Consider the following 13047-nt stretch of genomic DNA (forward strand, 5'->3'; position numbering starts at 1 on the left):
TTTTGTAGACAGCCCACTGTGTAATCTGCCAGGCTGAATTACCCAGAGATCCTTTGTTTTGAAAGGAGTGCAGAAACCCTGCAGGTTTAATTGCCAATAAATCAGCATGACCTCCACTCTCTGACACTTTTTTTTTTTTTAAATATATATATATATATATACACAGACAATGACTTTTCAAGCAGAAAATGAAGTGACTGATTTTTACAGTGTGCACATTCTGCCTTTGGAGAGATAAGAGCAATGGCACACACACAGAGGTTCCTCCATTAAAAGCTATCCTAGATAATGAAGGACCCAATCAATGGTATGTTCTGTTTGCTTTCTGGTTATTTTCACCTTGTGTTCTGGTGCTTTCTTTTTGTTATGGTGAGGACAGCACTTGCTTGTTTAACAATTGGCTTTCAGCTTGTTGTGTCCACGTATTCTGTAGCACTCAAAACAAGTTCATTGTGGCTTATTTTTTCACAGAATCACAGAATTAAACAGGTTGGAAACGATCTCCAAGATCATTGTTGTGGTTTAAGCTTTTCTGGAGTCCAAAAGCCCAAATGGAACAGATTCAGGTTCCCCTCTTCCTTTTTTTCCTGGTAGGGAAAAGCAAATTAGGCAGGAGAAAAGAGAGGTGAAGGTTGGAGAGAAAAAGTCTTGAATCGATTTGGAAGTAAAAAGGTAAGTTTAACAAGATACAAAAGGCATTTGAGTAAAAGGAAGGTTACAAAGGTATAAGGAAAAAAGGTAAATAAAAATATATACAAACCCAGTGTTGACCCAGGCAGTCAAGTTACGTATTCTGGTGACTTCATGCTATGATAAGATTCCATAACAAGATCAGTGTTGAGCTCCTGATCCTTTCTGTCTAGGGCCCACATGGTTTGAGACTCCAGATGCATTGGTTTTGCAGCCTGGCTCTGCAGTTAGGTTACCCACTAGGCCTGAATCTCCTTGCTTTTGTGAATGAAGTTGCTTGATGCTCTCTTCATATACAAGTGTCCTGGGTTAACACAGCACACTCTTACAAGGCACCTGCCTCTCCCCACACAGATGGAAGGGAAAGTAGCACAAAAAGCCCTCTGGGTTGAGATAAAGATTATTTAATGAGATTATAAGATGCATAAGATGATAAGATGCTATTACCTTAGCCTACTTGCAGAAAAGCGCAGTAAAAAACAGAAGCTGCAGCAGAAGCTGCAGCAGAAGCCAGCAACTTCCTTCACCCTCTGACCTGCAGCCCATCCAGAGGAAAAGACCAACACCCTGAAAACAGAAGCAGCAACCAGAACAGGAAGCCTCTCGTGTTGCAATCTGAACTTCAAGCCCCGTGATGCCTTACTCCAGCCAGCACTTTCATTTTGGAGCTGGCATGAGGACAGCACAGGATTGAATATCAGCAGCGGATTCAACTCAGCCTGTGACAACAAGAAACTCAAGATGTGTGCTCACTGCAGGAGGCAAATAGCAATGGCTGGTTTGTTACCTTGTGGTGGGTTGAAATAACCCCTCCAACTAATTTGGAGAACTATCCCCCAAAATAAAATTGCCAGACTGGTTCATCTTGGGATGGAAGCAAATGAAGCTGTGTTTGCAAGCAAACTAAAATCTAGAAATAGAAAATGCAATGAATATATACAGAATATACAATATTTACATGTATTTACAATTTATAAACAACACAAGGACCCCCCTGGACAAAAACAGGTGGCTACCGATAGCTTGCCCCTCTGCCCCATTCCCCACTGTACAAGGGAAAAGAGAAAAGAGAAGAGCAGAGCAGCTTCTTAGTACCTAGCCACAACAAGAACGTAGCCAAGGTCAGCAACAGCCAAGCAAAAGCCACCAGCTAGTATCAGCTAGAGCAAAGAGCCAAGACAGAGAGGGCAGAACAATTTATACAACTAACTTTATAGAATCATAGAATCATAGAATCAAGAAGGCTGGAAGAGACCTCAAAGATCATCGAGTCCAACCTGTCACCCTACACCTCATGCCTATCTAAACCATGGCACCAAGTGCCACATCCAATCCCCTCTTGAACACCTCCAGGGATGGTGACTCCACCACCTCCCTGGGCAGCCCATTCCAATGGCCAACCACTCTCTCTGTGAAGAACTTTCTCCTCACCTCCAGCCTAAACCTTCCCTGGTGCAGCTTGAGACTGTGTCCTCTTGTTCTGGTGCTGGTTGCCTGGGAGAAGAGACCAACCCCCACCTGGCTACAACCTCCCTTCAGGTAGTTGTAGACAGCAATGAGGTCACCCCTGAGCCTCCTCTTCTCCAGGCTAAACACCTCCAGCTCCCTCAGCCTCTCCTCATAGGGCTTGTGCTCAAGGCCTCTCACCAGCCTCGTTGCCCTTCTCTGGACATGTTAGTTATCAGACCAATGGGATTATTTAGACCTTGTCATTATTTTCCCTTTCCATCCAATGGTAATTTATTTGCAGTCTACCACTTTTTACTCAAGATCTGTGGAAAATTTCCTAAGCATCAGCCTAAAACTGCCACATACCTGAAAGGCAATTCTCAATGCACTTAGAAAATTTACTCTCACGTAAATGATATTCCAGCACCAAGATGGAAAATTCACAGCCTGTTTCATCCAAGGGTTTCAAACCCTGGCTGCAAATACTAGAAAGATAAAGACCTTACATCTGGTTGCTGCATTGTCCTTGACAGCCAAGCCCACATTTTTGCTAAACTTTCTTTTTGAGCTAATGAACTCTGAAATCTTTATCACAGTTGGGGAAGGGGGTGGGGACTGGCATGCTCCTGATGGCTTATTCTGAGTAGCTGATGGTAGAAATGAAATGAAAGCATACCAAGTAAATTAAAGTATCAACCTGTGACCTTGGCATCACACAGAGTAACAAAAGCATGGGAGAGAAGGGTGATTTATAAGGTCTTCTTTATTCTGTACACAAAAATTATTCTTTCACCCTTGCTTTATCTGGGTAGGATGTGCTGGGCTGAAGGATCAACAGTGCTGAAACTCCTGGCCATGGAATAAAATTTGTTCTCCTTAGTGCATTAGCCCTGGGTATAATCTCATGGGTCAGAGCAGGAGATGGATGAGACCTTGGAAAATAAGGTGGACTCAGATGTCCTGTTGATTACAGTCTTATTTGGAGAGAAGAAAGCCTGTTCAACACCAGCTGGTGCATTTCTCTGTGGCATTCAGGAAGTTGCCTTCCCGTTGATTAAGGGCAGCCTAATGATCATGCAGCATTTTATTTGGTTGATATATTCATGTACACATTGTGGCCAGCAAACCGTATGCCACTAATGGTCCTAGCAGAATACAGGAAACATTTTCTCCTGAACCCAGTCCTTTTAGGCACATCCCCAATACCCACAGTTCACGGATTATCAAGGTTTTAATCCACTTCACAATCAAAGTACCAACAGCTGGCTTGCCAACACTAAACTTGTTGATCATGGGTCTGCCAGGTATCTGAGGTAGTTGTGCTAATAACAATACCCTTTGGGGCTGGTGCTGTAGACCTCTACAAAGGCCAACACAACCTGCTAGGTCATGGCTCTTGTAATGCTCAGTGGCATCTCCAGCTCTTCATCTGAGTAGTTTTGTCCCTTGACACAACTCAAATAGGGCTGGTAGGTCCCTAGGCAGCACAGCAGCATAGCATCTCTTCAATCACATATCACCACCGCATCCAAGTGTGAGCAATGGATGGAAGCTCCCCAGGGATGTTTCCAGATGTGAAGGTGAATTCACAAACTGGTAAGAAGCAGCTAAATTAGTGCATGAGACAGAATACAATTCTGTGCAGGGTCACATGTGCCTGTGCAGATGCCTTCAGAAAATGGCCTTATCCCCATCTAAGCTTGGTTTTAATTTGTAACCAAAGAATAGGAGCAAAATAATATTACCAAATTTGACTCTGTACATTTGTTACAACTTGAAACCCTCGTAACAAAAGAGAGACTTCAAAGTTAGCCCACAGCAAAGCAACACTTTGAATGAGAGGTTCTTTGGACCCCTGAATGTCAAAGCCAGGCTTGGCTTTGGCTCCAGTTGTGCTATGCATGCTGCTGTTGTGCAGCTCACTCCTTATCTCCCCTCCTGTTGGTCCATTCTCTTCCATCTGCCCCTGCAGTTTCTGCAGCTCCAACCTCATTCAGCTATGTCTTCAGCCTTATTCCCCATTCATCCACTCAGGAACAATTTCAGAGAGTTTCATGTAGCCCTCCTCTCTTTCCTTCCCTAGGTAATTATTGGTGGGTCTTTTTTTGGAGCAGACAGAATTTTGGTGAGCAAAGGTAGTCCTTAAACCCCTTGTTTTGTTCACTGAGCACAGTCTGTGTTGAAAATTCAATGGAGAGAATCAGCAGAAAAACTTGAATGAGATTCATTTATGAGGTTGGCATTGCCCTGCTTGGACTGGAGCTACTCAGCGCAAGGATGAGACCACAGAGTCCTTTAAAACACCAGGAAGTAGCAATGTATAGAATCATAGAATCATTTTGGTTGGAAAAGACCTTTAAGATCATCAAGTCCAATCATTCTTTGACTCTACCAAGGCTGGTGCTAAACCATGTCACTCAGCATCACACCTCTGCATCTTCAAAACACCTCCAGGGATGGAGTTTGAACCACCTCGCTGGGCAGCCTATTACTGTTTTGAGAACCCTTTCAGTGAAGAAGCTTCTTCCAACATCCAACCTAAACCACCCCTGGTACAACTCGAAACCATTTCTTCTTCCATTTACGTTAAAAAATGAAGTGTTTTGTCTTTGTATGAATCTGTGGTGGGAAAGAAAAAAAGGACTGAATTAGAGCTCATTACTGCAAACACATCTGATAAATGAGATATGCCTGGCAAGGGGGCTCCAAGCCCAAATCAAGCATGGGAGAGGGGACATGGTGGAAGGAGATACAGAGCTATGTCCAGAGAAGGGCAACGAGGCTGGTGAGGGGCCTGGAGCACATGGCTTACTAGGAGCATCTGAGGGAGCTGGGGTTGTTCAGTCTGGAGAAGAGGAGGCTGAGGGGAGACCTCATTGCTCTCTACAACTCCCTGAAGGGAGGGCAGCCTCTTCTCCTTGGTGTCAAGCAACAGGACCAGAGGAAATGGTTTCAAGCTGCACCAGGGGAGGTTCAGGATGGATGTCAGGAGATATTTCTTCACTGAAAGGGTTCTCAGGCATTGGAATGGTCTGCCCAGGGCAGTGGTGGAGTCACCACCCCTAGAGGTGTTTAAGCAGCCTGTGGACCTGGTGCTTGGATAAATGGTTTAGTGTTGACCCTTCAGTGCTGGGTTGAGGGTTGGACTGGATGAGCTTTAAAGTCTCTTCCAACTGGATGTTTTCTGTGATTCTCTGGTTCTCCAGTGCATAACCTGTGTGCAAAGCCTGTTGTGAGCGGCTGTTTAGCAAAGAGTTGGTGAGGAGGTGTAAGATCCAACATTGTGCTCCAGCAAGTTTGCTCTCTGAGCTCTGCAGTTCTGCCCCTCTTCAGAACGCATTTCTTTCAGTCTTATCTCCAGTGTCTTCAAAAGAAGTAGTTTCATGACAAATGTTTCATCTAGTCCTTGGGAAAAAGTTCTTTGCAACCAGGATATCATTTGTTCTTTGTAGTACAAGACTAGAGTTCAGTCAATGAAGCTGCCTGTTGAGGTTTAGAGAGCTGGTGGTGGGTCCTCCGTGCCTGTGTCTGCTAGCAGGATGGTTCTTCACTCTAGCTTTCACAGGCATTAATAGCCTTAATGTCCTGATCTTTCTTTCACCTGTAAAAACCCTAACAATTTAGAATTTTCTAAAATCAAAGCTGTTCAGGAGAGAAAGGTTTTCCAGATGATCCAAGATGGAATTAACATTCCTTTGACCTCACTGCTGCCATACAAACAAACCTACAACCCACTTCTGCTGCCTTTGAGTTTTAATTAGGGCATGGAGAAGTTTCTTGATTGACTGTTACTTGGTGGAAATGTTTTTGTTGTTGTTGTTGTTGTTTCAGGAGTGTTGACTTGGTTGTTTGTTTGAGGTTTTTTTTCAGAGCACTGGAACAGGCTGCCCAGGGGGGTTGTGGAGTCTCCTCTGGAAATATTCAAAACCTGCCTGGATGTGTTTCTGGGAGACATGGTATAGGTGATCCTGCTCTGCAGGGGGTTGGACTGGATGATCTTTTGAGGCCCCTTCCAGCCCCTAACATTCTGTGATTCTGTGGTTCTGTGTGTGATGTGTTGGAATCATGTTTTTGCCTACGGAGTGGATGGACCTTCATTCCCTCACCTTGTCACCAGGTTTCAGAGGTTGTTTTGGGAAACAACCTTAATGATTCTATTATTCTATGTTCCAGACTCCCTTTTCACAAGGAAAAAGTCACATGGAAAAGACAAGGGGACAAGTTACTCCTGTGAGGATTCCAGACGAACACAAGAGTCAAAATGTTCAGAACAAGGACAATCTGCCACTGGAAAAATATTCCCAGAGATGTGGTGGAGTCCCCATCATTGAACACTTTTAAGATTCAGATGGACAGGGTGCTGGGCCAGCTTGTCTGGACTCTGTTTTTGCCAAGAAATGTTGGACCAGATGATCCTTGAGGTCCCTTCCGACCTGATATTCTGTGATATGTCAGACTTATGTAAAATTACTGTAATCAAAGCATTTATCATTGAACATTACAGTTAAGAAGCAATTTCCACATTTGCATGTCACATGAGTTACAGCTCAGCAGCAGTTTACAGCTCTTTAATCACTGCAAGAAATTTTCTCTATATGCTGCTGGACAGATCAGAGCTGATGTTTCTGAGCTGGACTGTCCTACATTTTCAGGGATATTTTTACATGAGGCTTTCAGAAACACTATGAAGCATGGCCAGCAGATAGAGAGAGGTGATTCTGCCACTTTATTCTGTTCTGGTGAAGTACATCATCTGAAGTACAGCATCCAGCTCTGGAGCCCTCAATACAGGAAGGACATGGACCTGTTGGAGCAGGCCCAGAGGATGGCCACAAAAATGATCAGGGGGTTGGAGCACCTCTGCTATGAGGACAGGCTGAGGGAGCTGGGGGTGTTCAGCCTGGAGAAGAGGAGGCTCTGGAGAGACCTAATAGTGACCTTCCAGTAACCGAAGGTGAACTGCAAGAGGATGGAGAGAGACTTTTTATAAAGGCCTGCAGTGATAGGACAAGGGGTGATGGCTTCAAACTAGAGAAGAGTAGATTTAGACTGGATGTTAGGATCAAGTTCCTTACCATGAGGGTAGTGGAACACTGGAACAAGTTGCTCAGGGAGGTAGTTGAGGCCCCATCCCTGGAGATATTCAAGGTGAGGCTCGGCAGGGCTCTGGGCAGCCTGATCTAGCTGAGGATGTCCCTGCTGACTGCAGAGGGGGTTGGACTAGATGACCATTGGAGGTCCCTTCCAACCCAGACCATTCTATGGTTCTGTGAATTACTGATTGCCTTTTGAAGTTTAGATTATTGTATATGCATATATGTGTGTGTGTGTATTTTATATATATATATATAATATATATATATACATGCACACACACACACAATGTGTCAACACATATTTTATATGTGAATATGTATGTATATTTTTGTTTGGCTATAGAATTTAGCTGCAAGATTGCATCTAACTATTGAACATAAACTCACTTTGTTACAGACATTCATTGAGTTTAGCCAAAGAGGGGGCTGTGTTCTGACTGAGAGTATCTGGAGCTACAGCAAGCTGTAGTAGTGAGAAATGACTGGGCTTAGTCACAGTAATCCTCATTTGAGCAAACTTCCCAGGATTTTGCTAGGCATCTTGCTTTGTTTAGGATGACAGAATTTGCCCCAGAGTCATTTCTTTCCTTTTTGAAGTCTGTGAGAACATCTCCGGTTGGGCGCACAAAGTCAAAAGTGCCTTCTGCACACCTATTGCTTGTTGCGGTAGGGACTGCCTCCGCCAGCACCGTGGGGGTGGGCAGCTTTCTCTGTCCCTTCCAAGGAGGCAGGAAGGAACAGAGGGGAGTTCAGGCTCCAGCACCTTTTCTCCCAGTCAGTCTGAGCCTAGGCTTTCAGGATAATTACTAGAGAAATTTTTAGAGGTCTTTCTCCCTTGACACAGAAGCAGTTACTATAGCACCCAGCATAAATCATGTGCAGAGAATCAACAACCACCATGACCCCACTCAGCAACTTCTGCTTGTAATCCTGATGCAAATCTGCAGGCTCTGCCTGCTCAGTGCATTGCTTCCCATGTCCTTTCTCTTCCTATCTCCCTTAGTCTTTTCAAAGTCGGTACAGATTTACAGCAGGGTGACTTAAAACAAAGACAGGCTCCGAGGCATGCACCAGCTATTCACTTTCATAGATCACTACTCTTTACTACCAGAAATCTTTGGATATTATTCAGAGAGTTAGCTAAAAATCAACAGTTTGGTACTACAGCCCACTGGAGGGCATGTGCTCTGGGCAAAGAGAATAGGACTTTCTTAGATGGTGCTTGTTAAGTTTCCCAAACTAGAAATGCAGATGCATGTGTCTGTGCAACAGCTGGCAGGAATCACTGCCTGGACCTGATTCCAGCTGCCAGAGGAGTAATACTTCCTGGCATCTGCATGAAGATGGCCTGTTCCATAGCTGAGGATTCATCTACTGCCGTTTCATACATACATAAAATAATCTGCATTAATGAAATCACATTGTTCACCTTCCTCCAGAAAGCCCAAGGCCTCCATCCATCACAAAATGGCCATCATTTGGTACCTATCCGTGGCCATAAGTGGGCAGCAAGGGAGCAACACAAGCGTATGTGATCCTTCTGCTCTCTAATATTCTCCCAACTTCTGCTTATGTTCAGCTCAGGGGCTTCCTGAACCTGGTGCACTTTGCTGTTTGGTAACTGAAGAGTTCCTCCTCCAAACACTTTTCCATCTTCCTGTTGAACTCATATAAAAGTCCTGCATCCAAACACCACCCTTTAGGAAAGACTTCCTAATGGCCACCACTTCTTCCATGGAACATCATCTCCTTTTGTCTTGAACCTGGCTTACTTTTTAACCTATGTATAATTTGATAGCATTTGAGTAAAGGTCACCCTGTTCATTGTATAAAATTCCAACAGCTTTCTTTGTGAAGGCCATATCTAGGTGACAAATGCTAGAGGGTTCCCCAGTCAGACTGAAAATACAGTACTCTAAATGATCTGCACCAAACTTTGGCTTTTTAACAAAGAGAAGACAGGACAAGTTGGCCAAAGGATGAAGGTGAGTGGCCATGCTAGGAAGCAAGTTGGTGAAGGGAGAGGTGGCCCCAAATCATTGGTCCACAATCAGATGTGAACATCCGTCCATCAAGTGAGGAGCACCCAGGGTTGGGAATTGGGTGCATGAGGGTCCTGGCAACAAGGCAATGAATGTGTCCAGGGTCCTGGCAGCCAACAGCAAAGGTCAGACGTTCTGCTTAGGGATTTTTGGCTCCTTTTTCAGTTTCAGGAGGAAGGAAGCTGTGGCAGGAAAGTAGGAATAAATCTTCTGGCTCAATCTCAAAGTCCAGCCTGTTCAGCAGTTCTAGCATTGGATGCTTCCCAGGGCATAGAAAAATCTGCATTTCTCATCCCAATGCCAGGAGTTAAAACAGTGGCTTCCAGGAGGCCATTGAAGAGCTTTTTCAACTTTGTTCTCCTTTAGTTTAGCAGTAACAATAGTCAGGCTGGATATCCTTGATCATGCCTGCTCCCTTTTGAAATCCAGTAGCAAGAGGAAAGCGGAACTGGAAGTGATTCATGCGGCTAAAATCTGCAGAACAGAGGTGAACTGTTGGCTGAGCCAACATGGGCTGGTACAGATAACTTAAAAGTTTAAAAAAAATCTTCATCTGGGGAACTGAAAGATACCCCAAAAGCCACTGCCAAGCCTTTTTAAAATTCCTGATCACATAGCTGTGTTTACAACATCCACATTATTTATTGGCCCTGTGCTTGACAAGTGGCTACCACAAGGAATACTAATTCAAGCAGGCAGTAAATTTCAGGAAGGGAAGCAATACAATTTTCAGTTAGTATTATTTGCAGCCTTACCTAGACATGGTGACCTCCTTATATGGAGACCTGTGGAGTGAATAATTTGTCTGTACATTTGGTTTATTGTTTCAAATACAGAAAATAAATACGTCTGTTTCATTGTCTACTAAATCCAGGTGGTATTTCCATAAGCTGATCAATATATCACACCTTTATATGTGCACATACACATCACATTTATACACTTGCTTACTTTCTACTGTCACAGAATCACAGAACATTAGGGGTTGGAAAGAACCTCGGAAGATCACCCAGTCCAACCCCCCTGCCAGAGCAGGATCACCCAGGGCAGGCCACAGGTGCACCCAGGTGGGTTTTGAAAGTCTTCAGAGGAGGAGACTCCATAACCCCTCTGGGCAGCCTGTTCCAGTGCTCTGTCACCCTCACTGTAAAGAAGTTTCTCCTCATGTTGAGGTGAAGTCTTCTATGTTCAAGCTTGTACCTGTTGTTTCTTGTCTTATTAGTGCACACCACTGAAGAGAGATTGCCCCCCCCCCCACTTGACACCCACCCCTCAGATATTTATAGACATTGATCAGATCCCTTCTCAGTCTTCTCCAGACTAAAGAGTCCCAGGGCTCTCAGTCTCTCTTCATGGGGGAGATCCTCAAGATGATTACATCCTCATGGTTCTCTGTTGGATTCTCTCCAGCAGTTTTCTGTCTCTTTTGAACTGGGGAGCCCAAAACCAGACACATTATTCCAGGTGTGCTCTCACCAGGGCAGAGTAGAAGAACCTCCCTAGACCTGCTGGACACACTTTTCTTGATGCACCCCACTAGATGAGAATAAAGCCAATAAGCCATTATGCTGGCCTATACTTGTCTGCCATGAACGTTTTTATTCCCACACCAAACGTTTCTGATTCTCAAGTCAGTTGTCATCTGTGTTCATTGTTTTTCACAGCTTCCCAAAAGCAAACGCCATGACCGTGAGGGCTGGGATCCAGCAACTGCTTAATGATGGCTCCGATATGTGGAAGCAGGAGAGAAATTTGCTAGTCAAATGGCCAGCATCACAGATATTTTGGAAGCATGGATCAAAGCCATGTCTACCCAGCATCACCACCTCCAGCTGAGATTGTCATGGAACAGATTGCTAAGGACACAGAAAATCAATCCCACAGTGTGCCATAAAAACCTATTGGCATGTGTGAGGGCACACGTGATGGGGTATTTCACAAAGCTGGAGCTGTGCATGACAGCAGATTCCTCTGCCTTATGTAATCATTGTATTGGCATTTGCTGCAGCCTGCTTACAAGAGAGTGTTTTGAATTCTCAAAGCAAAGCTAAGCTAGCAGGCTTTGTGGGAATCCACACCAAATTGCAGCACTGCATGTGAGTGCTCTTCTGTCAGGCATGGATATTGGCACGATGCAGCAACATGAAAAAGACTTTTGAAGGCTTAAATTAAGTATACTTTAATTAATTGTGTCAACATTGCCAATGAGACCCAACTGGAAGCAATTTAAAAATGAGGCAAAGTTCAAAGAACAGTCCTGCGTTTTTAACTGCTAGAGCTGTCACAGGACCACAGTTCAAGAGAGACAGGGACCTGCTGGAGAGAATCCAACAGAGAGCCATGAGGATGATTAGGGGACTTGAGCATCTCCCCCATGAAGAGAGACTGAGAACCCTGGGAGTCTGGAGAAGACTGAGATGGGATCTGATCAATGTCTATAAATATCAGAGGGGTGGGTGTCAAGTGGAGGGGGGGCAACCTCTCTTCAGTGGTGTGCACTAATAAGACAAGAAACAACAGGTACAAGCTTGAACATAGAAGATTTCACCTCAACATGAGGAGAAACTTCTTTACAGTGAGGGTGACAGAGCACTGGAACAGGCTGCCCAGAGAGGTGGTGGAGTTTCCTTCTCTGGAGACGTCAAAACCCACCTGGATGCATTCCTGTGCAGACTATCATAGGTGGTCCTGCTTTGGCTTTGGTGATCTCTTGAGGCCCCTTCCAACCTCTAAAATACTGTGATACTGTGATGTTAAAGGTTGGAACAATGAGATCTTTGGATTCTCAGGAACTTCCTAAAGCAAAGTTGTCGCTGATTTGAAAAAAATATAAACTTATTTCTTTATTATCCCCTATAATACAACAGCCAAGCTTTTGCTAACAAGAGGACAGATGAGCTGTAAGGGATTATGCCTATCCAGGCTTTTGCTGGCCAATACCACACTCCATCTGTGTACACCGGTGTTGCAGTGCTTGCCATCAGGACACAACACCTCCCCTTGTCACAAACATGCATCCTTGCCATATGAAAGGAGACTGGGTCAGCTCCACACTACCTGCCATGCTGGGAAATCCATATGCCTGGGAAGAAATCCAGCAGCCAGCAAGGTGGCTAAAAAACACCACCAGTTGTCACAGAGAGTACTCCTTATTCAACAAGGATAAGTGTAGAGTCCTGCACATGTGGATGAATAACACTGCAACACTACAGATTAGGGGTTGACCTGCTGGAAAGAAGCTCCATGTAGAAGGAGCTCCATGTAGGAGGACAGTTAGTTATCTCTGTAACCAGAAAGTTGAGGGAGGTTCTCCTGCCCCTCTAATCTGCCCTAGTGAGACCACATCTGGAGTATTGTGCCCAGATCTGTGCTCCCCAGTTCAAGATGGACAGGGAACTACTGGAGAGAGTCCAAAGGAGGGCTAAAAAGATGATTAAGGTACTGACACATCTCTCTTAAGAAGAATGTCTCCTGCCTTTATTTTTCAAGAGTCTTGCAGGCTTCAAGCTAGATGGATTTTGAGCAGATAAGGCACCACCTCTAGCTGGGACAAACTAGGCAGCACTGGTGACTTCTACCTGTTCAGCTTGTCTCATGTCCAGCTCACCCATGCTCAGCACATGATTCCAGATTCTTGTTCTGGTTTTGAGGTTGACTTGATACAGGATTTTTCCTTACAACAGAAATTTTCCCCCCTTAACGCTGAAGCTGGAGATCACAGAATTACAGAATGGTTTTGTTAGGAAAAGACCTTTAAGATCACCAAATCC

The sequence above is a fragment of the Indicator indicator genome, chromosome 2 (genome assembly GCF_027791375.1).
Source record: "Indicator indicator isolate 239-I01 chromosome 2, UM_Iind_1.1, whole genome shotgun sequence".
NCBI classification, from domain to species: Eukaryota; Metazoa; Chordata; class Aves; order Piciformes; family Indicatoridae; genus Indicator; species Indicator indicator.